The sequence below is a fragment of the Nerophis lumbriciformis genome, linkage group LG25 (assembly GCF_033978685.3).
Source record: "Nerophis lumbriciformis linkage group LG25, RoL_Nlum_v2.1, whole genome shotgun sequence".
Lineage (NCBI taxonomy): Eukaryota > Metazoa > Chordata > Actinopteri > Syngnathiformes > Syngnathidae > Nerophis > Nerophis lumbriciformis.
The window spans coordinates 9,528,164-9,552,528 of record NC_084572.2 but is presented as its reverse complement, the minus strand read 5'-3'; positions in this window follow the sequence as shown (position 1 = coordinate 9,552,528).

The window sequence follows — 24,365 nt, the reverse complement described above, 5'->3', positions numbered from 1 at the left end:
TAAACTGCAGCTACTTGGCTAACATTATTCAGGTATATTCAATAAACTAAAGCTACTCTGCTAATATTTTTCAGTTATATTCATTAACTGAAGCTACTCGGCTAACATTATTCAGTTATATTCAATAAACTGAAGATACTCGGCTAACATTCAGGTATTTTCAATAAACTAAACTAAAGCTACTTTGCTAACATTTGGTTATATTCAATAAACTGAAGCTACTCGGCTAACATTATTCGGTTAAATTCAATAAACTGAAGCTACTTGGCTAACATTATTCAGTTATATTCAATAAACTGAAGCTACTCGGCTAACAATATTCAGGTATATTCAATAAACTAAAGCTACTCGGCTAACATTATTCAGTTATATTCATTAACTGAAGCTACTCGGCTAACATTATTCAGTTACATTCAATAAACTAAAGCTACTTGGCTAACATTATTCAGTTGTATTAAATAAACTGAAGCTACTCGGTTAACATTATTCAGTTATATTCAATAAACTAAAGCTACTTGGCTAACATTATTCAGTTATATTCATTAACTAAAGCTACTTGGCTAACATTATTCAGTTATATTCATTAACTGAAGCTACTCGGCTAACATTACGGTAATAATTTATATTCAATAAACTGAAGCTACTCGGCTAACATTATTCAGTTATATTTAATAAACTAAAGCTACTCGGCTAACATTAATAATTTATATTCAATAAACTGAAGCTACTCGGCTAACATTATTCAGTTATATTTAATAAACTAAAGCTACTCGGCTAACATTATTCAGTTATATTCAATAAACTGAAGCTACTCGGCTAACATTATTCAGTTATATTCAATAAACTGAAGCTACTCGGCTAACATTAATAATTTATATTCAATAAACTGAAGCTACTTGGCTAACATTATTCGGTTATATTCAATAAACTGAAGCTACTCGGCTAACATTATTCAGTTATATTCGATAAACTGAAGCTACTCGGCTAACATTATTCAGTTATATTCGATAAACTGAAGCTACACGGCTAACATTATTCAGGTATATAATGAATAAACTGAAGCTAACCTGCCAATCTTTTACTGGTTAGCCATATTCAAGTTGACTCAAAAATGTCATGCTACGTGGCTAACTTACTAAATAAACTTAACACCTTGTTGCTTCTTGCATAGCTTGAAGCATACTCAAATACTGAATTTTGCTCATTTTGTCTAAGGTTACTAAAAATGAAGCTAATGGCAAACTCCAAGCTAGCAGACTAGTTTTACTGAAAGTGACTAAATACTAAGGCGATCTTGCTACCTGCGGAAATTGTAGTCACTTTGATAACTTTATCCAGGTATATTCAACAAACTAAAGCTACTCGGCTAACATGCCCATTACTTACTACTGTGGGAATTTAAGTTTCTTTACTGAATTATACTCACAAATTGAAGCTACTTGGCTAACTTTATGCAGGTGAATCGAAAAACTGAAGCTACTTGGCTAACGCACACTTGCCAACCCTCCCGGATTTTCCGGGAGACTCTCGAAATTCAGCACCTCTCCCGAAAACCTCCCGGGACAAATTTTCTCCCGAAAATCTACCGAAATTCAAGCGGACTCAGGTCCATGCAGACCTGAGTTCGCTTTCCCACAATATAAACAGCGTACCTGCCCAATCACGTTATAACTGTAGAATGATAGAGGGCGAGTTCTTGGTTTCTTATGTGGGTTTATTGTTAGGCAGTTTCATTAACGTCCTCCCAGACCCAGCGCGGCAACAACACACAACAACAGCAGTCACGTCTACCGTAAAGCACTTCGTCTGCCGTAAACAGCAATGTTGTGACACTCTTAAACAGGACAATACTGCCATCTAGTGCATTTGATGAAAGCACTTTTGTGCGTGCCACACAGCAATGCATCATCAGCATGGTTAGAAAAATAGTTACAGAGAATAGAACAAGGATGGACAATTCAACCTTTAACTCAACAATGAGTAGATGAGTGTTATCTGTGTGTATATGTGTAAATAAATGAACACTGAAATTCAAGTATTTATTTTATATATATATATATATATATATATATATATATATATATATATATATATATATATATATATATATATATATTAGAGATGCGCGGTTTGCGGGCACAACCGCAGAGTCCGCGGATTATCCGCGGATCGGGCGGATGAAATGAAAAAAAATTAGATTTTATCCGCGGGTCGGGTCGGGTCGGGTCGGGTCGGGCGATTGAAATAAAAAAAAATTAGATTTTAAATAGATTCAGGCGGGTGGCAGTTAAACCAATTCGGAAATATATATACATAGTTAAATGTTGTTACCCACATACGAAAAACGAGCAGGCACCTGCAGCATATGCCACAACAGAAGAAAAAAAAAGAAAAGAGATGGACACTTTTACGGAGCGGAGAAGGGACGCCTCGCCGGGGTCCGGGACCGAGGCCCCTTCCCCCGAGAGGGCCCCACCTATTCCATCGTTTTATTTGTGTCGAGGCGTAATGTGAAGTGAAGTGAATTATGTTTATATAGCGCTTTTCTCTAGTGACTCAAAGCGCTTTACATAGTGAAACCCAGCATTTAAAGCAGTGTGGGCGGCACAAGGGAGCAGGTGGATAAAGTGCCTTGCCCGAGGACAGAACAACAGTGACTAGGATGGCGGAAGCGGGGATCGAACCTGGAACCCTCACGTTGCTGGCACGGCCGCTCTACCAACCGAGCTATGCCGGCAATGTCACCGGGTGCGATGCCAAATTTGTCGCGTCCTCGCCCTCGCCGCACGTAATCTTGTTTTCCAGCGCTCGCTCTTTCCAACAGTCGATATCGGCGAGCGGGGGGGCCTTGAAATTCTTCACATGGATTCGACAAAAATATCCTTATCGCCTCTCCTGAAGTCATCCGGCGGTTTCCCAAAGCAGTCCTGGCGGCGTTCACACGGCGCCACAGAATGTGGGCCAAAAACAAAGAGAGCGCGCTCCTTTTGGCGAACAAAAGCCGAGGTGCCGACACATTCCTGGCACGTCCAGCCTGGAGGGTCGCTCACCTGTCTGAGGGGGGGCGTCGTTTGGATGTCGCGGATTTGTGAGAGGAAGGTTGTAAGATTGCGGCCCTAAAGAGACGTAGGAATGTGGCTACTGTACACAGATGCCGGCTCCTTGGGAGCTTGGAACGAGACTACAGTTGTTGTCCACATGCTGGGGAGTGTCCTTGCGGAGAAGACGCAACATAAACATTCTGTTTCCTGCCCCCCACCCCCCCACCCCCTCCTTGACTCACCCAGTGATGCTGCATTAGGGGGGACACGCTGTGGGAAAGCTAGTCGCTTTCCCCGAGGGCCACATGGCACAGTTATGTTTGGCCCCAGAGGGCCGCTTCTAACAGTGAATACTATTATTACACCATTTTTTAATGCATTTTACAAACCCCGTTTCCATATGAGTTGGGATGTTAGATGTAAATATAAACGGAATACAATGATTTGCAAATCCTTTTCAACCCATATTCAATTGAATGCACTACAAAGACAACATATTTGATGTTCAAACTCATACACTTTATTTTTTGTTTTGCAAATAATAATTAACTTAGAATTTCATGGCTGCAACACGTGCCAAAGTAGTTGGGAAAGGGCATGTTCACCACTGTGTTACATGGCCTTTCCTTTTAACAACAGGAGACACATTTTTGAAGCTTCTCAGGCGGAATTCTTTCCCATTCTTGCTTGATGTACAGCTTAAGTTGTTCAACAGTCCGGGGGTCTCCGTTGTGCTATTTTAAGCTTCATAATGCGCCACACATTTTCAATGGGAGACAGGTCTGGACTACAGGCAGGCCAGTCTAGTACCCGCACTCTTTTACTATGAAGCCACATTGATGTAACACGTGGCTTGGCATTGTCTTGCTGAAATAAGCAGGGGCGTCCATGGTAACGTTGCTTGGATGGCAACATATGTTGCTCCAAAACCTGTATGTACCTTTCAGCATTAATGGTGCCTTCACAGATGTGTAAGTTACCCATGTCTTGGGCACTAATACACCCCCATACCATCACACATGCTGGCTTTTACACTTTGCGTCTATAACAATCCGGATGGTTCTTTTCCTCTTTGGTCCGGAGGACACGACGTCCAAAGTTTCCAAAAACATTTTGAAATGTGGACTCGTCAGACCACAGAACACTTTTCCACTTTGCATGAGTCCATCTTAGATGAGCTCAGGCCCAGCGAAGCCGACGCCGTTTCTGGGTGTTGTTGATAAACGGTTTTCGCTTTGCATAGGAGAGCTTTAACTTGCACTTACAGATGTAGCGACCAACTGTAGTTACTGACAGTGGGTTTCTGAAGTGTTCCTGAGCCCATGTGGTGATATCCTTTACACACTGATGTCGCTTGTTGCTGCAGTACAGCCTGAGGGATGGAAGGTCACAGGCTTAGCTGCTTTACGTGCAGTGATTTCTCCAGATTCTCTGAACCCTTTGATGATATTACGGACCGTAGATGGTGAAATCCCTAAATCCCTTGCAATAGCTGGTTGAGAAAGGTTTTTCTTAAACTGTTCAACAATTTGCTTACGCATTTGTTGACAAAGTGGTGACCCTCGCCCCATCCTTGTTTGTGAATGACTGAGCATTTCATGGAATCTACTTTTATACCCAATCATGGCACCCACCTGTTCCCAATTAGCCTGCACACCTGTGGGATGTTCCAAATAAGTGTTTGATGAGCATTCCTCAACTTTATCAGGATTTATTGCCACCTTTCCCAACTTCTTTGTCACGTGTTGCTGGCATCAAATTCTAAAGTTAATGATTATTTGCAAAAAATCAGTTTGAACATCAAATATGTTGTCTTTGTAGCATATTCAACTGAATATGGGTTGAAAAAGATTTGCAAATCATTGTATTCCGTTTATATTTACATCTAACACAATTTCCCAACTCATATGGAAACGGGGTTTGTATTAGTAGATTTTTTTAAGTGTGGCGTGGTGAAATTTGTTTTCTGCATTTGACACATCACCCTTGTTCACCCCCTGGGAAGTGAGGGGAGCAGTGAGCAGCAGCGGTGGCCGCGCCCAGGAATAATTTTTGGTGATTTAACCCCCAATTCCAACCCTTGATGCTGAGTGCCAAACAGGGATGTAATGGGTCCCATTACCCCGCTCATCCATGCGGACTGGACACTGGCCGAGAGTTAGTGGGCGGCCGAGGGTGGAGTCGGCTCTCTTGGTTGCTTTGTCTTTGGCCATGTTCCCCCCACCGCAGCAGACGATGGCATGGAACACCGCAGAGGCCACTACAGTGCATATGTTTTTTTGTTGTTTTCTTTGTTTTTCTTTTATAGCTGTATGTAGAAATGGCTCTCTTTTAATGTCTTTAATGTCCTTTGTGTTCTTTGATGTTTCCCTCTTACACACATGCTTATGTGTGCTATGGCTATGAGGTTTTTTTCCTTATTGGCCTCAGTCTGAACCCCCTCTCCAGGGCCAAGGCTTAGACTGATTTTTTTTTTTTTTTTTGACCATGAAAATCTATTGCTACTTATACATTGCACAATTTGATGGATAACATGCTTTGAAATCATTTTTATTAGTATTTATTTCTATGTAAAAAATGGTTTGAGTGTTTGATCATATATTTTTGCATAATTAGACAATATTTGAGTTCACATAATTTGCGATTGCTTGTATTTTTTTTCTCCCAAAAACGAAAGAAAGAATACATTTAGTAAGAAAAGTTACACTACTTGATTGATACATATTATTCCAAGGGCTTTCCAGGGCCAAATAAAATGAAGTGGCGGGCCACATCTGGCCCCCGGGCCTTGAGTTTGACACTTGTGAATCGCAGGTACCTGGGAATTGATACCAACTGTACCAATTTTTGGTAATTTTCTAACAGTGAATACTATTATTACATAATTTTTTAATGCATTTTATTAGTAGATTTTTTTTAAACCAAAATGTAAAAAAATATGATAAGTTGCAATAATTTTGCCTCAAAATGTAGTGTATATTACTGTAAATGTAAAAATAGTACTGCTGTTTTTATGGTAAAAAAAGGCAGCTCAGTTGCCAGAATTTTACTGTAAATTTTACTTTTTTTTACTGTAAATTTGTACAGTTTACACATCTGGCCCCCGGGCCTTGAGTTTGACACCTGTGAATCACAGGTACCTGGGAATTGATACCGATACTCAACGGCACCAATTTGTGGTACTTTTGTGTGTGTTAATAAATATTAATTGTTTTTGATAATAAAATCTCATTTTTTATTGAAACATTTTTAAAAATGAGCCAAATATGATGAATACTGTCCGGTTCGTTTGTTATATCTTGTTTCATTATGACATTTCTGAGTCTCATTTACAAGTATGACTTCTAACAGTGAATACTATTATTACATCATTTTTTTTACATTATTTTTTAACTAAAATGTTGAAAAAAATATGGTAAATTGCAATAATTTTACCTCAAAATGTAGTGTATATTACTGTAAATGGAAAAACAGTACTGCTGTTTTTATGGTAAAAAAGGCAGCTCAGTTGCCAGAATTTTACTGTAAAATTTACTTTTTTTTTTTTACTGTAAATTTGTACAGTTTACACATCCGGGCCTTGAGTTTGACACCTGTGAATCACAGGTACCTGGGAATAGATACCGATACTCAACGGCACCAATTTTTGGTACTTTTGTGTGTGTTAATAAATATTAATTGTTTTTTATATTAAAATCTCATTTTTTTATTGAAACATTTTCAAAAATGAGCCAAATGTGATGAATACTGTCCTGTTCGGTTGTTATATGTTGTTTCATTATGACATTTCTGAGTCCCATTTACAAGTATGACATCTAACAGTGAATACTATTATTACATCATTTTTTTACATTATTTTTTAACTAAAATGTTAAAAAATAAATGGTAAATTGCAATAATTTTACCTCAAAATGTAGTGTATATTACTGTAAATGGAAAAACAGTACTGCTGTTTTTATGGTGAAAAAAGGCAGCTCAGTTGCCAGAATTTTGCTGTAAAATGTCCTTCTTTTTTTTTACTGTAAATTAAAAATAAATGCAATCTTACAATAACATTTTGGCACCTGAGCTGCCAGGCTTTTTTTTTTTTTTTTCTTTTTTTTACCGCAAATCAACAACTGTAAATGCCAAAACGGCACCACAGTTTATTACAGTAAAAAAAGTACAGTTTTTTTTCATTTAGAGAAAAATGCTGTAAAAAACACATTAAATGCCACAATTTGACCATGAAATCTATTGCTACTTTTACATTGCACAATTTGATGGATAACTTGCTTTGACATCATCATTATTATTAGTATTTATTTCTATTTTTTTTTTAAATGGTTTGAATGTTTGATCATATATTTTTGCATAATTAGACAATATTTAAGTTCACATAATTTGCGATTACATGTATTTTTTTGTCCCAAAATAGAGAGAAAGAATACATTTAATAAGAAAAGTTACAGTACTTTATTGATACATATTATTCCAAGGGCTTTCCAGGGCCAAATAAAATGAAGTGGCGGGCCACATCTGGCCCCCGGGCCTTGAGTTTGACACCTGTGAATCGCAGGTATCTGGGAATTGATACCAACGGTACCAATTTTTGGTACTTTTCTAACAGTGAATACTATTATTACATAATTTTTTAATGCATTTTATTAGTAGGTTTTTTTTAAACCAAAATGTAAAAAAATATGATAAGTTGCAATAATTTTGCCTCAAAATGTAGTGTATATTACTGTAAATGGAAAAATAGTACTGCTGTTTTTATGGTAAAAAAGGCAGCTCAGTTGCCAGAATTTTACTGTAAATTTTACTTTTTTTTACTGTAAATTTGTACAGTTTACACATCCGGGCCTTGAGTTTGACACCTGTGAATCACAGGTACCTGGGAATAGATACCGATACTCAACGGTACCAATTTTTGGTACTTTTGTGTGTGTTAATAAATATGAATTGTTTTTGATAATAAAATCTCATTTTTTATTGAAACATTTTAAAAAATGAGCCAAATATGATGAATACTGTCCGGTTTGTTTGTTATATCTTGTTTCATTATGACATTTCTGAGTCTCATTTACAAGTATGACATCTAACAGTGAATACTATTATTACATCATTTCTTTACATTATTTTTTAACTAAAATGTTGGAAAAAATATATGGTAAATTGCAATAATTTTACCTCAAAATGTAGTGTATATTACTGTAAATGGAAAAACAGTACTGCTGTTTTTATGGTAAAAAAGGCAGCTCAGTTGCCAGAATTTTACTGTAAAATTTACTTTTTTTTTTACTGTAAATTTGTACAGTTTACACATCTGGCCCCCGGGCCTTGAGTTTGACACATGTGAATCACAGGTACCTGGGAATAGATACCGATACTCAATGACACCAATTTTTGGTACTTTTGTGTGTGTTAATAAATATTAATTGTGTTTGATAATAAAATCTCATTTTTTATTGAAACATTTTAAAAAATGAGCCAAATATGATGAATACTGTCCGGTTCGGTTGTTATATCTTGTTTCATTATGACATTTCTGAGTCTCATTTACAAGTATGACATCTAACAGTGAATACTATTATTACATCATTTTTTTTTACATTATTTTTTAACTAAAATGTTTAAAAGAATATGGTAAATTGCAATAATTTTACCTCAAAATGTAGTGTATATTACTGTAAATGGACAAACAGTACTGCTGTTTTTATGGTGAAAAAAGGCAGCTCAGTTGCCAGAATTTTACTGTAAAATTACCTCTTTTTTTTTTTACTGTAAATTAAAAATAAATGCAATTTTACAATAACATTTTGGCACCTGAGCTGCCAGGTTTTTTTTTGTTTTTGTTTTTTACCGCAAATCAACAACTGTAAATGCCAAAACGGCACCACAGTTTATTACAGTAAAAAAAAGTACAGTTTTTTTTCATTTAGAGAAAAATGCTGTAAAAAACACAGTAAATGTCACAATTTGACCATGAAATCTATTGCTACTTTTACATTGCACAGTTTGATGGATAACTTGCTTTGACGTCATCATTATTATTAGTATTTATTTCTATTTTTTTTTTAAATGGTTTGAGTGTTTGATCATATATTTTTGCATAATTAGACAATATTTAAGTTCACATAATTTGCAATTACATATATTTTTTTTTCCCAAAATAGAGAGAAAGAATACATTTAGTAAGAAAAGTTACAGTACTTTATTGATACATATTATTCCAAGGGCTTTCCAGAGCCAAATAAAATGAAGTGGCGGGCCACATCTGGGCCCCCGGGCCTTGAGTTTGACACCTGTGAATCACAGGTACCTGGGAATTGATACCGATACTCAACGACACCAATTTTTGGTACTTTTGTGTGTGTTAATAAATATGAATTGTTTTTGATAATAAAATCTCATTTTTTATTGAAACATTTTTAAAAATGAGCCAAATATGATGAATACTGTCCGGTTCGGTTGTTATATCTTGTTTCATTATGACATTTCTGAGTCTCATTTACAAGTATGATATCTAACAGTGAATACTATTATTACATCATTTTTGTACATTATTTTTTAACTAAAATGTTAAAACATTTATGGTAAATTGCAATAATGTTACCTCAAAATGTAGTGTATATTACTGTAAATGGAAAAACAGTACAGCTGTTTTTATGGTGAAAAAAGGCAGCTCAGTTGCCAGAATTTTGCTGTAAAATTTCCTGGTTTTTTTACTGTAAATTAAAAATAAATGCAATTTTACAATAACATTTTGGCACCTGAGGGTTTTTTTTGTTTTTGTTTTTTACCGCAAATCAACAACTGTAAATGCCAAAACGGCACCACAGTTTATTACAGTAAAAAAAGTACTGTTTTTTTTTTCATTTAGAGAAAAATGCTGTAAAAACCACAGTAAATGCCACAATTTGACCATGAAATCTATTGCTACTTTTACATTGCACAATTTGATGGATAACTTGCTTTGACATCATCATTATTATTAGTATTTATTTCTATTTTTTTTTTTAATGGTTTGAATGTTTGATCATATATTTTTGCATAATTAGACAATATTTAAGTTCACATAATTTGCGATTACATGTATTTTTTTCTCCCAAAATAGAGAGAAAGAATACATTTAATAAGAAAAGTTACAGTACTTTATTGATACATATTATTCCAAGGGCTTTCCAGGGCCAAATAAAATGAAGTGGCGGGCCACATCTGGGCCCCCGGGCCTTGAGTTTGACACCTGTGAGTTAGCGTATGGCTGCTGTGGTAGCGTCCGTGCGTGCGTGAGCACAATGAGCTGCTTGTGCTGCTATAGAATTATGGCCTTTGTCCCGCCAGCATTCTTCTGCTGCTATTGGCCCCACGGGACAATAAACCTCCCCCCCCTCCCCTTCCTCCTCCTCTCAGGGGCCGTCGTCCTGAGGCAGACGCCCGGCAAGTGAAAGTGTGGCGACGGAAGAAGGCTTTCTATGGGCGACTGGATCTCGTATGTTCGCTTAAAAATACCTCGCCTCCAGGAAGTGAACGAGGCTGGCAAACGCACACGCACACGCGCACCAGGAATGCTTCTGGAGCAAGCCACAACATGGGAGGGTGCTGTTGACAGAACCGCCGCTGATTATTATTTTATTACTACGCAACATCGCAGCACGGTTATGGATGACCTAATGAGACACTAGGCGAACACGATGTGTCAGGAAGCCATCCTTGTCAAGCCTGCTGCGCCCGCCACTTTGACGAAGGACCGCTTTATAGGGCAGCTGGCTTCACTACACATCTTAAAATGAAGTTTGACAAACTATCTGTCAGTCAGTTGCAGCCCTGGGAGCTGTAATCTTTTACCAATTTCTTTAGTGAATATGCTAACCGAGCATGATGCTAAAATGCAATGTTAGCATGTAGCTCACATAGCTATGCTAGTGTTGTTAAGATAGCATGAGGTTAAAATGTAATGTTAGCATGTAGCTCACATAGCTACTGTGTGCTACTATTAAGATAGTGTGAGGTTCACACATATTGTTCGCATGTAGCTCACATAGCTATGCTAGTGTTAAAGAATTAACACTGAGGCACTACCTGTGTCTGCCTCAGGAGGCACTACCTGTGTTACCTGTGTCTGTCTCAGGAGGCACTACCTGTGTCCGCCTCAGGAGGCACTACCTGTGTCTGTCTCAGGAGGCACTACCTGTGTCCGCCTCAGGAGGCACTACCTGTGTCTGTCTCAGGAGGCACTACCTGTGTCCGCCTCAGGAGGCACTACCTGTGTCTGTCTCAGGAAGCACTACCTGTGTCCGCCTCAGAAGGCACTACCTGTGTGTGTCTCAGGAGGCACTACCTGCGTCTGCCTCAGGAGGCACTAACTGCGGCTGCCTCAGGAGGCACTACCTGCGTCCGCCTCAGGAGGCACTACCTGTGGTACCTGTGTCTGTCTCAGGAGGCCCTACCTGTGTCCGCCTCAGGAGGCACGACCTGTGTCTGTCTCAGGAGGCACTACCTGCGTCTGCCTCAGGAGGCACTAACTGCGGCTGCCTCAGGAGGCACTACCTGCGTCCGTCTCAGGAGGCACTACCTGTGTCTGTTTCAGGAGGCACTACCTGTGGCTGCCTCGGGAGGCACTACCTGTGTTACCTGTGTCTGCCTCAGGAGGCACTACCTGTGTCCGCCTCAGGAGGCACTACCTGTGTTACCTGTGTCTGCCTCAGGAGGCACTACCTGTGTCTGTCTCAGGAGGCACGACCTGTGGTACCTGTGTCTGTCTCAGGAGGCACTACCTGTGTCCACCTCAGGAGGCACTACCTGTGTCCGCCTCAGGAGGCACTACCTGTGTTACCTGTGTCTGCCTCAGGAGGCACTACCTGTGTCTGTCTCAGGAGGCACGACCTGTGGTACCTGTGTCTGTCTCAGGAGGCACTACCTGTGTCCACCTCAGGAGGCACTACCTGTGTCTGTCTCAGGAGGCACTACCTGTGTCTGTCTCAGGAGGCACTACCTGCGTCTGCCTCAGGAGGCACTAACTGTGTCTGCCTCAGGAGGTACTACCTGCGTCCGCCTTAGGAGGCACTACCTGTGTCTGTCTCAGGAGGCACTACCTGTGTCTGTCTCAGGAAGCACTACCTGCGTCTGCCTCAGGAGGCACTAACTTTGGCTGCCTCAGGAGGCACTACCTGTGTCTGCCTCAGGAGACACTACCTGTGGCTGCCTCAGGAGGCACTACTTGTGTTACCTGTGTCTGTCTCAGGAGGCACTACCTGTGTCCGCCTCAGGAGGCACTACCTGTGTCTGTCTCAGGAGGCACTACCTGCGTCTGCCTCAGGAGGCACTACCTGCGTCCGCCTCAGGAGGCACTACCTGCGTCCGTCTCAGGAGGCACTACCTGCGTCCGCCTCAGGAGGCACTACCTGTGTATGTCTCAGGAGGCACTACCTGCATCTGCCTCACTTCTTGTCTGCCGCGTTAATTTCATCAGGAAACACAGAATTTCCGCGAGTTTGACCATGAAAATGATCAAAATATACAGGAACCACACCAAAATCACATAGAAAAGCATAGACCAGAAGAGAAACATTCAAACGTATTTTATTTTATTACTTCGTTTTTTAACATCTCATGGTTACACCACCTGGTGGCAAGGTGAGGCACTTTTTTTTTTCTCTTTTTTTTTTTCTTTTATATACCTTTATTTATAATATACAACATTTACAAACAATCAAGAAATAATAATAATAATAATAAAGAAAGTGGGATTTACAATATTAACTATGAACAATAAAACACTGAATATTAACAACATATGAACATCACAAAGTGTAATAAACACCTACAATATTGTAGATGTTCATTACACTTTGCGATGTTCATATGTTGTTAATATTCAGTGTTTTATTGTTCATAGTTAATAATGTAAATCCCACTTTCTTTAATTTAATGTACATTTTGGGAGTCCCATTCAGTTAAAAAAAATGTTTTTTTTCCGTTTTTTTGAGGTGGTCTGTCATAACGTTTTTAGAATTCTATCGGACATTGTGACTTTCGGTATTAGTGTTCCTGGAAAATAGGGACCCAAAACACACGTACTGTATATATATATCATGTATACACACATACACATTGGCCCCCCAGACACATTTTTTCTCTCAATATGACCCCCCCTCCCCCGAGTCGAAATATTTATTTTAATGGGTCACAATTGGACATATTGTGCTCCAAAAGGTCAAATTAAACGCCGCACCTACATCTGTCTCGTCACGCAGGCAACAGAAAAATGTGTGAAGGAGGAGGAGGCGTCGGCGTGTGCTGACACGAAGGCCCTTGAGCCACGCAGCGAGAAAAAACATTAGAAGATTCACATCAACACATACCTCTCGCTCTGAGTCACACACCTGTGTTGAAATAAAACCCTATTCAGGTGACACATTCCATGAGGAAAAAAAAAAAGAGTACAGATTCAAATATCAAGCCCCGTATTGTGCTTCCCAAAAAGTTGTTTTGCAGCAACATTATCTTCCACGCTGATTTAATCTGCTGAGCCAGCAGCCCTCATTGACCTGCATGAACTGCTACACCTGCATGCACCAATTATCCATCAACATATATAACACTGTCACCTGTAAACATGTTTTTAAATGTACAATTCTAGTTTGACAATGATAGCCTGCATCCTCTCCTTCTTACTGGTGCATTCACACGACACATGTCCAGTGACCCAACACTTGTCCTTCATAATGTGTACAAAATAATAGAATGATAAATGACACAATATGTTACTGCATAGACTAATTAGGAGTCTTTGTTTGTTTACTTACTACTAAAAGACAAGTTGTCTAGTATGTTCACTATTTTATTTAAGGACTAAATTACAATAATAAACATATGTTTCATGTACACTAAGATTTGTTGTTAAAATAAAGCCAATAATGCACTTTTTTGTGTTCCCCTTTTATTTAGAAAAGTATCGAAATACATTTTGGTACCAGTACTAAAATATTGGTATCAGGACAACCCTACTTTCCTGTGATAAATATTAAGAATGTTGTGGACTTTTAAAACCGGTGAAAATGCACCAGTTTATGGTCTTCAATACAAAGTCAACAAGCACGTGCACACGCTCAATACACTTTGTGTGTAGCCGTGGAGGCACTACCTGTGTCCGCCTCAAGAGGCACTACCTGTGTCCACATCAGGAGGCACTACCTATGTCTGCCTCAGGAGGCACTACCTGTGTCTGCCTCAGGAGGCACTACCTGTGTCCACATCAGGAGGCACTACCTATGTGTGCCTCAGGAGGCACTACCTGCGTCTGCCTCAGGAGGCACTACCTATGTCTGCCTCAGGAGGCACTACCTGTGTCCACATCAGGAGGCACTATCAATCAATCAATCAATCAATGTTTATTTATATAGCCCTAAATCACAAGTGTCTCAAAGGGCTTCACAAGCCACAACGACATCCTCGGTACAAAGCCTACATAAGGGCAAGGGAAAACTCACCCCAGTGGGACGTCGATGTGAATGACTATGAGAAACCTTGGAGAGGACCGCATATCAAATCAAATCAAATCAACTTTATTTATAAAGCACATTTAAAATTTACCACAGGGGTAGCCAAAGCATATGTGGGTAACCCCCCCCCCCTCTAGGGGAGACCGAATGCAATGGATGTCGAGTGGGTCTGACATAATATTGTGAGAGTCCAGTCCATAGTGGATCCAACATAATAGTAAGAGTCCAGTCCATAGTGGGGCCAGCAGGACACCATCCCGAGCGGGGACGGGTCAGCAGCGCAGAGATGTTCCCAGCCGATGCACAGGCGAGCGGTCCACCCCGGGTCCCGACTCTGGACAGCCAGCACTTCATCCATGGCCACCGGACCTGTACCCCCCCCGCCCCCCTCCACAAGGAAAAGGGGAGCAGAGGAGAAAAGAAAAGAAACGGCAGATCAACTGGTCTAAAAGGGGGGTCTATTTAAAGGCTAGAGTATACAAATGAGTTTTAAGATGGGACTTAAATGCTTCTACTACCTATGTCTGCCTCAGGAGGCACTACCTGTGTCTGCCACAGGAGGCACTACCTGTGTCTGCCTCAGGAGGCACTACCTGTGTCCACATCAGGAGGCACTACCTATGTGTGCCTTAGGAGGCACTACCTGTGTCCACATCAGGAGGCACTACCTATGTCTGCCTCAGGAGGCACTACCTGTGTCCACATCAGGAGGCACTACCTATGTCTGCCTCAGGAGGCACTACCTGTGTCTGCCTCAGGAGGCACTACCTGTGTCTGCCTCAGGAGGGGTGGGGGGTTGAGGTGGGTGGGGTTCAGGGGGGAGGAGTATATTTATAGCTAGAATTCACTGAAATTCAAGTATTTCTTATATATATATATATATATATATATATATATATATATATATATATATATATATATATATATATATATATATATGTATATATATATATATATATATATATATATATATATATATATATATAGTACAGTACACAGTAATGAAAACACAGTTGTTCTACTAACTGTACTGTACTTGCTGCTTACTTAAAAAAAAAAAACACTTACCTTTCACTATTTGAGTAGCCTTTGTTCTGCCATTTGAGTACTGGCGAGCGATCTCTGAATCCGGGAACATATCCTTCACGGATTTGTTGAAAGCATCCGCAAATGAGAACGAGATGTTGCTTGCAGTTATCAGCATAGCCATCTTTGTCTCGGCATATGTTACACCCTCGGGTCTCCATTTAGCGAGGTGGCCCATAATACTGGGCTGTGACCGGTGCTGAGTTGCCGCCGCCTTGTGCTTCTCTGACCGTTCATGAGTGACTATATCAATTCGGCCACCGAGTTCAATGGAGAAGTCTGATCTACAAAATGTGCAGGCAGCATACCACTTCCCCTTCCAGCTGTCCTGGATGAACTGAAATTCTTGTTTCCAATCATTTTGGAACTTGCAAGCGTACTTCTTCTTCTTACTCGTCGTCACCATGACTGTCTCTTCTTTGTTCTTCTGCTTCGTTTCTGTTATGTTTTTGGACATTACTACTTGCCGTAGTTTTGAAGCAATGCATAATGGGAATTCGGATGTTGTGTGTCAGTGTATTAACGTGCCGGCTGGAATAAACACACACTGAGAAATAGCTCTGTGCCTGCCTACTTTATGGGTTATAGATAAACCTATGGATAACGGAGACATATATAATAGTCTCATTTTCAGGTGAGAGACGACGCTAAAGGCAGTGCCTTTAAGGCACGCCCCCAATATTGTTGTCCGGGTGGAAATCGGGAGAAATTCAGGAGAATGGTTGTCCCGGGAGATTTTCGGGAGAGGCACTGAAATTCGGGAGTCTCCCGGAAAATTCGGGAGGGTTGGCAAGTACTCACTGCACAACACAGGTCTCCCTGAAAATGGTTTGATCGATTGATTGAAACTTTTATTAGTAGATTGCACAGTGAAGTACATATTCCGTACAATTGACCACTAAATGGTAACACCCCAATAAGTTTTTCAACTTGTTTAAGTCGGGGTCCACGTTAATCAATTCATGGTATTTGTCAACTCCTTTTCTTAATACCCGACCTGTTTTTTGTGCCTTTAAAAAAGAATTAGAACTCTATGTTAAAACACTCTCTACCTCTAACAACCAAAAAAGCTGTGAAAACGATGATGCTGTGTTCCAAATTGTTTTAATTATTTACTGAACTTGTGTGAGCCTATGGCTTTGCACTTTGTTTGTTTTATATATATATATATATATATATATATATATATATATATATATATATATATATATATATATATATATACATATATATATATATATATATATATATACATATATATATATATATATATATATATACATATATATATATATATATATATATATATATACATATATATATATATATATATATATATACATATATATATATATATATATATATATATACATATATATATATATATATATATATATACATATATATATATATATATATATATACATATATATATATATATATATATATATATATACATATATATATATATATATATATATATATATATATATATATATATATATATATATATTGCATTCGATTTTAGTTACTTTGAGTTTACAACCCCCTGGCGCTGTTGTGTACTGTTTTTGTACTTATTTTGATTATTATTTCTAAACTGTTTGTAAATGTTGCAATATATAAATAAAGGTTTGTAAAATAAAAAAAGTAAAAATAAATAAATTAAATAAGAAACTAACTTTCTTTGCCGAGCAAACACTTGCGTAACACTCCCCTCTAGTGTTCATGAACGACACTGCGTCTAATTTTCCTTCATGCGCTTTTTTGATTGATTAATTGATTGAAACTTTTATTAGTAGATTGCACAGTACAGTACATATTCCGTACAATTGACCACTAAATAGTAACACCCGAATAAGTTTTTCAACTTGTTTAAGTCGGGGTCCACTTAAATTGATTCATGATACAGATATATACTATTAGATATATACTATCATCATAATACAGTCATCACACAAGTTAATCATCAGGGTGAATACATTGAATTATTTACATTATTTACAATCCGGGGGGTGGGATGAGGAGGGTTTGGTTGATATCAGCACTTCAGTCATCAACAATTGCATCATCAGAGAAATGGACATTGAAACAGTGTAGGTCTGACTTGGTAGGATATGTACAGCGAGCAGAGAACATAGTGAGTTCAGATAGCATAAGACCAATAGAAATACATTTGATTATTTACATTTGATTAATTACAATCCGGGGAGGTGGGATGTGGAGGGGGGAGGGTGTTAGTCAAGGGTTGTAGTTGCCTGGAGGTGTTGTTTTAGTGCGGTTTTGAAGGAGGATAGAGATGCACTTTCTTTTACACCTGTTGGGAGTGCATTCCATATTGGTGTGGCATAGAAGGAGATTTTAGACCTTTGTTAGATCAGAATCTGGGTTTATCGTAGTTAGTGGAGCGCCCCCTGGTGTTGTGGTTATGGCAGTCATTTATGTTAAGGAAGTAGTTTGACATGTACTTCGGTATCAGGGAGGTGTAGCGGATTTTATAGACTAGGCTCAGTGCAAGTTGTTTTACTCTGTCCTCCACCCTGAGCCAGCCCACTTTGGAGAAGTGGGTTGGAGTGAGGTGTGATATGGTAGAGGGCGTTTTAAAGTAGAGTTCTATAATTAGTTTTTTAAAGGCACAAAAAAACGGTCGGGTATTGAGGAACTTACATTTATGAATATACAACTTAGCCAAGAGTATAATGAGGTTGCAAAGGTCAAATTCCTTTTCAAGTTTTGCCTGAGCAAACACTTGCGTAACACTCCCCTCTAGTGTTCACAAACGACACTGCGTCTAATTCTCCTTAATGCGCTGCGGTGTAAAGTTCGTTTAAAGACCAACTTCAAAGGGAAACAATACTATTTAATTTATTAGTACTTTATATATTTATATAAATCAACCACGCGGTGCTTAATAAACGCTTTTAATCAGGAAAATAATTTCAGTCGTTCGCTTTATGATTCTCACAGTAATTCACACATGATTTATTTGATACATATTCCCATTGGCGTTGTTAGGCCTATTTTAGGGGGCTTGAGCCCCCCTAAATAATTTGGTGTTTTTTTGTTTTTTTTTACTGCCGACATATTCATTATAAAGTGGCCCAAATATGAGTTTAAATAAATAATCATATAACCTGTTATTATTCACTCAGTTTCCCCTCACTTCGTAGCGTAAGGTAGAGAGCCCCTTTCGTGCGTCGGTATCCAATCCATTCCACTTGTTCATATAGAAAATGCCCACATCACTCACATTCCAGCCCGCATTTTCTCTGCGACCTTGCTTGCGGTCCTGCAGGTGTACGAAGCACATTATCTTCCTTTACAATGAGTGAAGCTGCACAAAACCTTGTGTGTGCAATTGTAAATCATTTATTTTTTAAGTTTTGTGTTTCTTGTAGAATCTATATAAAGTAATATACATAAGCCTATTGTTAAAATAATGAAAAAAACATCATTAAATATATTTGTTTTATTGTATTGTTACATTAATAGCTGTTTTATTATTATAGGATGGCTTGTTAAACATTTAATAGGATTTTCAGAGGGAGGAAAAACCAAGACATTTAATATAAAATGTAAAATGAATAAATACATAAAAAGAAAAAGAAAATATATGGTTAAAAGCCATCGTCCCGGGGAGCATTTCATTTCATCCTGTGCTTTAAAAAAAAATAATAATAATAACAATGAATAATTTCTAAGTCTTTGTTAGCCGTTTGTGAAGTTTTGTGCTCGTGCGTAACATTCGATTGCATCCTGTGCATCTCCTGGGGGCAAAGCCCCCCCTGTCCTTAAAAGCTAGTGACGCCCCTGAATATTCCTATTACAATTCGCACATATGTTTATCAACATGTGATTAAGACATCATCGGAAACTTTCACGTCAACAAAACAACAACAACAACAACAACACGTGACGTCTCGCGGACACCACGAGCCCCCCCAAAGCACGCGACAAGATGGCGGCACGATTTTGACCATGAAAATGATCCAAATATACAGGAACCACACCAAAATCACATAGAAAGCATAGACCAGAAGAGAAATATTAGAAAATATTTTATTTTATTACTTCGTTGTTGAACATCTCATGGTTGGTGGCGACTTGTCCAGGGTGTACCCAGCCTTCCGCCCGAATGCAGCTGAGATAGGCTCCAGCACCCCCTGCGAACCCGAAAGGGACAAGCGGTAGAAAATGGATGGATGGTTAAGCCACCTGGTGGCAAGGTGAGGCACTTTTTTATTTAATTGTAATTTTATTTCATATACTCTTATTTATAATACACAACATTTACAAACAATCAAGAAATAATAATACTCAAAACAAGTACAGAAACAGTACCGTATTTTTCGGACTATAAGTCGCAGTTTTTTCCATAGTTTGGCCGGGGGTGCGACTTATACTCAGGAGCGACTTATGTGTGCCATTATGAACACATTAGCGTAAAATATCAAATAATATTATTGATCTCATTCACGTAAGAGACTGGACGTATAAGATGTCATGGGATTTAGCGATTAGATTGTTTGGTAAACGTATAGCATGTTCTATATGTTATAGTTATTTAAATGACTCTTACCATAATATGTTACGTTAACATACCAGTTGGTTATTTATGCCTCATATAACGTACACTTATTCAGCCTGTTGTTCACTATTCTTGATTTATTTTAAATTGCCTTTCAAATGTCTATTCTTGGTGTTGGCTTTTATCAAATACATTTCCCCCAAAAATGCGACTTATACTCCAGTGCGACTTATATATGTTTTTTTCCTTCTTTATTATGCATTTTCGGCCAGTGCGACTTATACTCCAGAGCGACTTATACTCCGAAAAATACGGTACAAAGACAATACAAAACAGCGGCAGGGGGTTGTAAACTCAATAAAGTAACTAAAATAGAACGCAAAAAATATATATGTAACAAAATGTAAAGTCATAGGCTCACACAAGTTCCGTAAATAATTTAAATTTGGAACACAGCATCATAGTTTTCACAGCTTTTTGATTGTTAGAGGTAGAGAGCGTTTTGAAGTAGAGTTCTAATTATTGTTTTAAAGCAGTGGTTCTTAACCTGGGTTCCATGGAACCCTAGTGTCATGACTTGGTCCTGGGTTTTAGTTTTTCTAGAAGGCAACGGAAAGTTGGCTCGGGCGAGACGGGAATGTGAGAACATATTTATTTAAACTTATCAAAAAAAGTACAAACGAAAAGCGCGCACAATGGCGGAGAAACAACTTGGCTATGAAAACAAATACTTGCACAAAGGCAGAAACTATGAACAACAAAAAAACACTAACTGTGGCATTAATAAACAAAACTTACTTGGCATGGACAAAAGGAGCAGCGTGAACGATGGACATGAAAAAAGTGTCAGAAATGTGCAGAGCATAAATGTGGGATGTCACCAGAAAGACAAACTGAAAACAATGAACTTAAATACTACAGACATGATTAACGAAAACAGGTGCGTGACTCAAAACGTGAAACAGGTGCGTGACGTGACAGGTGAAAACTAATGGGTTGCTATGGCGACAAACAAGAGTGCACAATGAGTCCAAACGTGGAACAGGTGAAACTAATGGGTAATCATGGAAACAAGACAAGGGAGTGAAAAGCCAGAAACTAAAGAGTCCAATAACTAAACAAAACATGACTAAAACAAAACATGATCACACAGACATGACACCTAGGGGTTCGGTGAGTCGGCCTCAGGGGTTCGGCGGAGGTCAAGACACACCCGACTCATCGTGTAAATAAAAACTTCTCCCTAACGGCGTATTACGGATACGACAACAGCAAAAGTCAGACTGATTTTCAGGTGTGTAGTTTGTTATGAGTTTATGCACTGTGTTGGTTTTGTTCTTTGAACAAGGTGATGTTCATGCACGCTTCATTTTGTGCACCAGTAAAAAAACATTGTAACACTTTAGTATGGGGAACATATTCACCATTAATTAGTTGCTTATTAATATGCAAATTAGTAACATATTGGCTCTTAACTAGTCATTATTAAGTACTTGTTTAAAGGGGAACATTATCACCAGACCTATGTAAGCTTCAATATATACCTTGATGTTGCAGAAAAAAGACCATATATTTTTTTAACCGATTTCCGAACTCTAAATGGGTGAATTTTGGCGAATTAAACGCCTTTCTAATATTCGCTCTCGGAGCGATGACGTCACAACGTGGCGTCACATCGGGAAGCAATCCGCCATTTTCTCAAACGCCGAGTCAAATCAGCTCTGTTATTTTCCGTTTTTTCGACTGTTTTCCGTACCTTGGAGACATCATGCCTCGTCGGTGTGTTGTCGGAGGGTGTAACAACACGAACAGGGACGGATTCAAGTTGCACCAGTGGCCCAAAGATGCGTAAGTGGCAAGAAATTGAACGTTTGTTCCACACACTTTACCGACGAAAGCTATGCTACGACAGAGATGGCAAGAATGTGTGGATATCCTGCGACACTCAAAGCAGATGCATTTCCAACCATAAAGTCAAAGAAATCTGCCGCCAGACCCCCATTGAATTTGCCGAAGTGTGTGAGGAATTCAGGGACAAAGGACCTCGCTAGCACGGCAAGCAATGGCGGCAGTTTGTTTCTGCAGACGAGTGAGCTAAACCCCCTGGATGTCTTGGCTCACACCGTCCCTTATGCCACCGAAGATGATCAAGAGAAGAATATCGACCCTAGCTTCCCTGGCCTGCTGACATCAACTCCAAAACTGGACAGATCAGCTTTCAGGAAAAGAGCGCGGATGAGGGTATGTCTACAGAATATATTAATTGATGAAAATTGGGCTGTCTGCACTCTCAAAGTGCATGTTGTTGCCAAATGTATTTCATATGCTGTAAACCTAGTTCATAGTTGTTAGTTTCCTTTAATGCCAAACAAACACATACCAATCGTTGGTTAGAAGGCGATCGCCGAATTCGTCCTCGCTTTCTCCCGTGTCGCTGGCTGTCGTGTCGTTTTCGTCGGTTTCGCTTGCATACGGTTCAAACCGATATGGCTCAATAGCTTCAGTTTCTTCTTCAATTTCGTTTTCGCTGCCTGCCTCCACACTACAACCATCCGTTTCAATACATGCGTAATCTGTCGAATCGCTTAAGCCGCTGAAATCCGAGTCTGAATCCGAGCTAATGTCGCTATAGCTTGCTGTTCTATGCGCCATGTTTGTTTGTGTTGGCTTCACTATGTGACGTCACAGGAAAATGGACGGGTGTATATAAAATCAGGCACTTTGAAGCTTTTTTTTAGGGATATTGCGTGGTGGGTAAAATTTTGAAAAAAACTTCGAAAAATATAATAAGCCACTGGGAACTGATTTTTAGTGGTTTTAACCCTTCTGAAATTGTGATAATGTTCCCCTTTACTGTTTTATTCGGCATGGCCTTATTATAACCCTAACCCTCTAACCCTAACACCCTAACCCTGGCCCTAACCCTAACCAAATAACTCTAAATTAAGTCTTTGTTACTTAGAATATGTTCCCCATACTAAAGTGTTACCAAAAACATATAACTTTGTCTTGAATTTGAAAAAAAAAAAAACATTTTATTTTTCACTAAAGAAGGGTTCGGTGAATGTGCATATGAAACTGGTGGGGTTCGGTACCTCCGACAAGGTTAAGAACCACTGTTTTAAAGGCACAAAAAAACGGTCGGGTATTGAGGAACTTACCTTTATGAATATACAACTTAAGGTGGAGTGCCATCTCCGGGTTGGGGAGGAGATCTTGCCCCAAGTGGAGGAGTTCAAGTACCTGGGAGTCTTGTTCACGAGTGAGGGAAGAGTGGATGGTGAGATCGACAGGCGGATCGGTGCGGCATCTTCAGTAATGCGGACGCTCTATCGATCCGTTGTGGTGAAGAAGGAGCTGAGCCGGAAGGCAAAGCTCTCAATTTACCGGTCGATCTACGTTCCCATCCTCACCTATGGTCATGAGCTTTGGGTTATGACCGAAAGGACAAGATCACGGGTACAAGCGGCCCAAATTAGTTTTCTCCGCCAGGTGGCGGGGCTCTCCCTTAGAGATAGGGTGAGAAGCTCTGTCATCCGGGAGGTGCTCAAAGTAAAGCCGTTACTCCTCCACCTGGAGAGGAGCCAGATGAGGTGGTTCGGGCATCTGGTCAGGATGCCACCCGAACGCTTTAGAGCACGTCCGACCGGTAGGAGGCCACGGGGAAGACCCAGGACACGTTGGGAAGACTATGTCTCCCGGCTGGCCTGGGAACGCCTCGGGATCCCCCGGGAGGAGCTGGACGAAGTGGCTGGGGAGAGGGAAGTCTGGGCCTCCCTGCTTAGGCTGCTACCCCCGCGACCCGACCTCGGATAAGGGGAAGAAGATGGATGGATGGATGGATGGACCTAGCCAAGAGTATAATGAGGTTGCAAAGGTCAAATTTGTATACTCTAGCCTTTAAATAGACCCCCCTTTTAGACCAGTTGATCTGCCGTTTCTTTTCTTTTCTCCTCTGCTCCCCTCTTCCTTGTGGAGTCCCCCCACTCCACAAGGAGTGGGGGGACGTGGCCATGGATGAAGGGCTGGCTGTCCAGAGTCGGGACCCGGGGTGGACCGCTCGCCTGTGCATCGGCTGGGAACATCTCTGCGCTGCTGACCCGTCTCCGCTCGGGATGGTGTCCTGCTAGCCCCACTATGGACTGGACTCTTACTATTATGTTGGATCCACTATGGACTGGACTCTCACAATATTATGTCAGACCCACTCGACATCCATTGCAT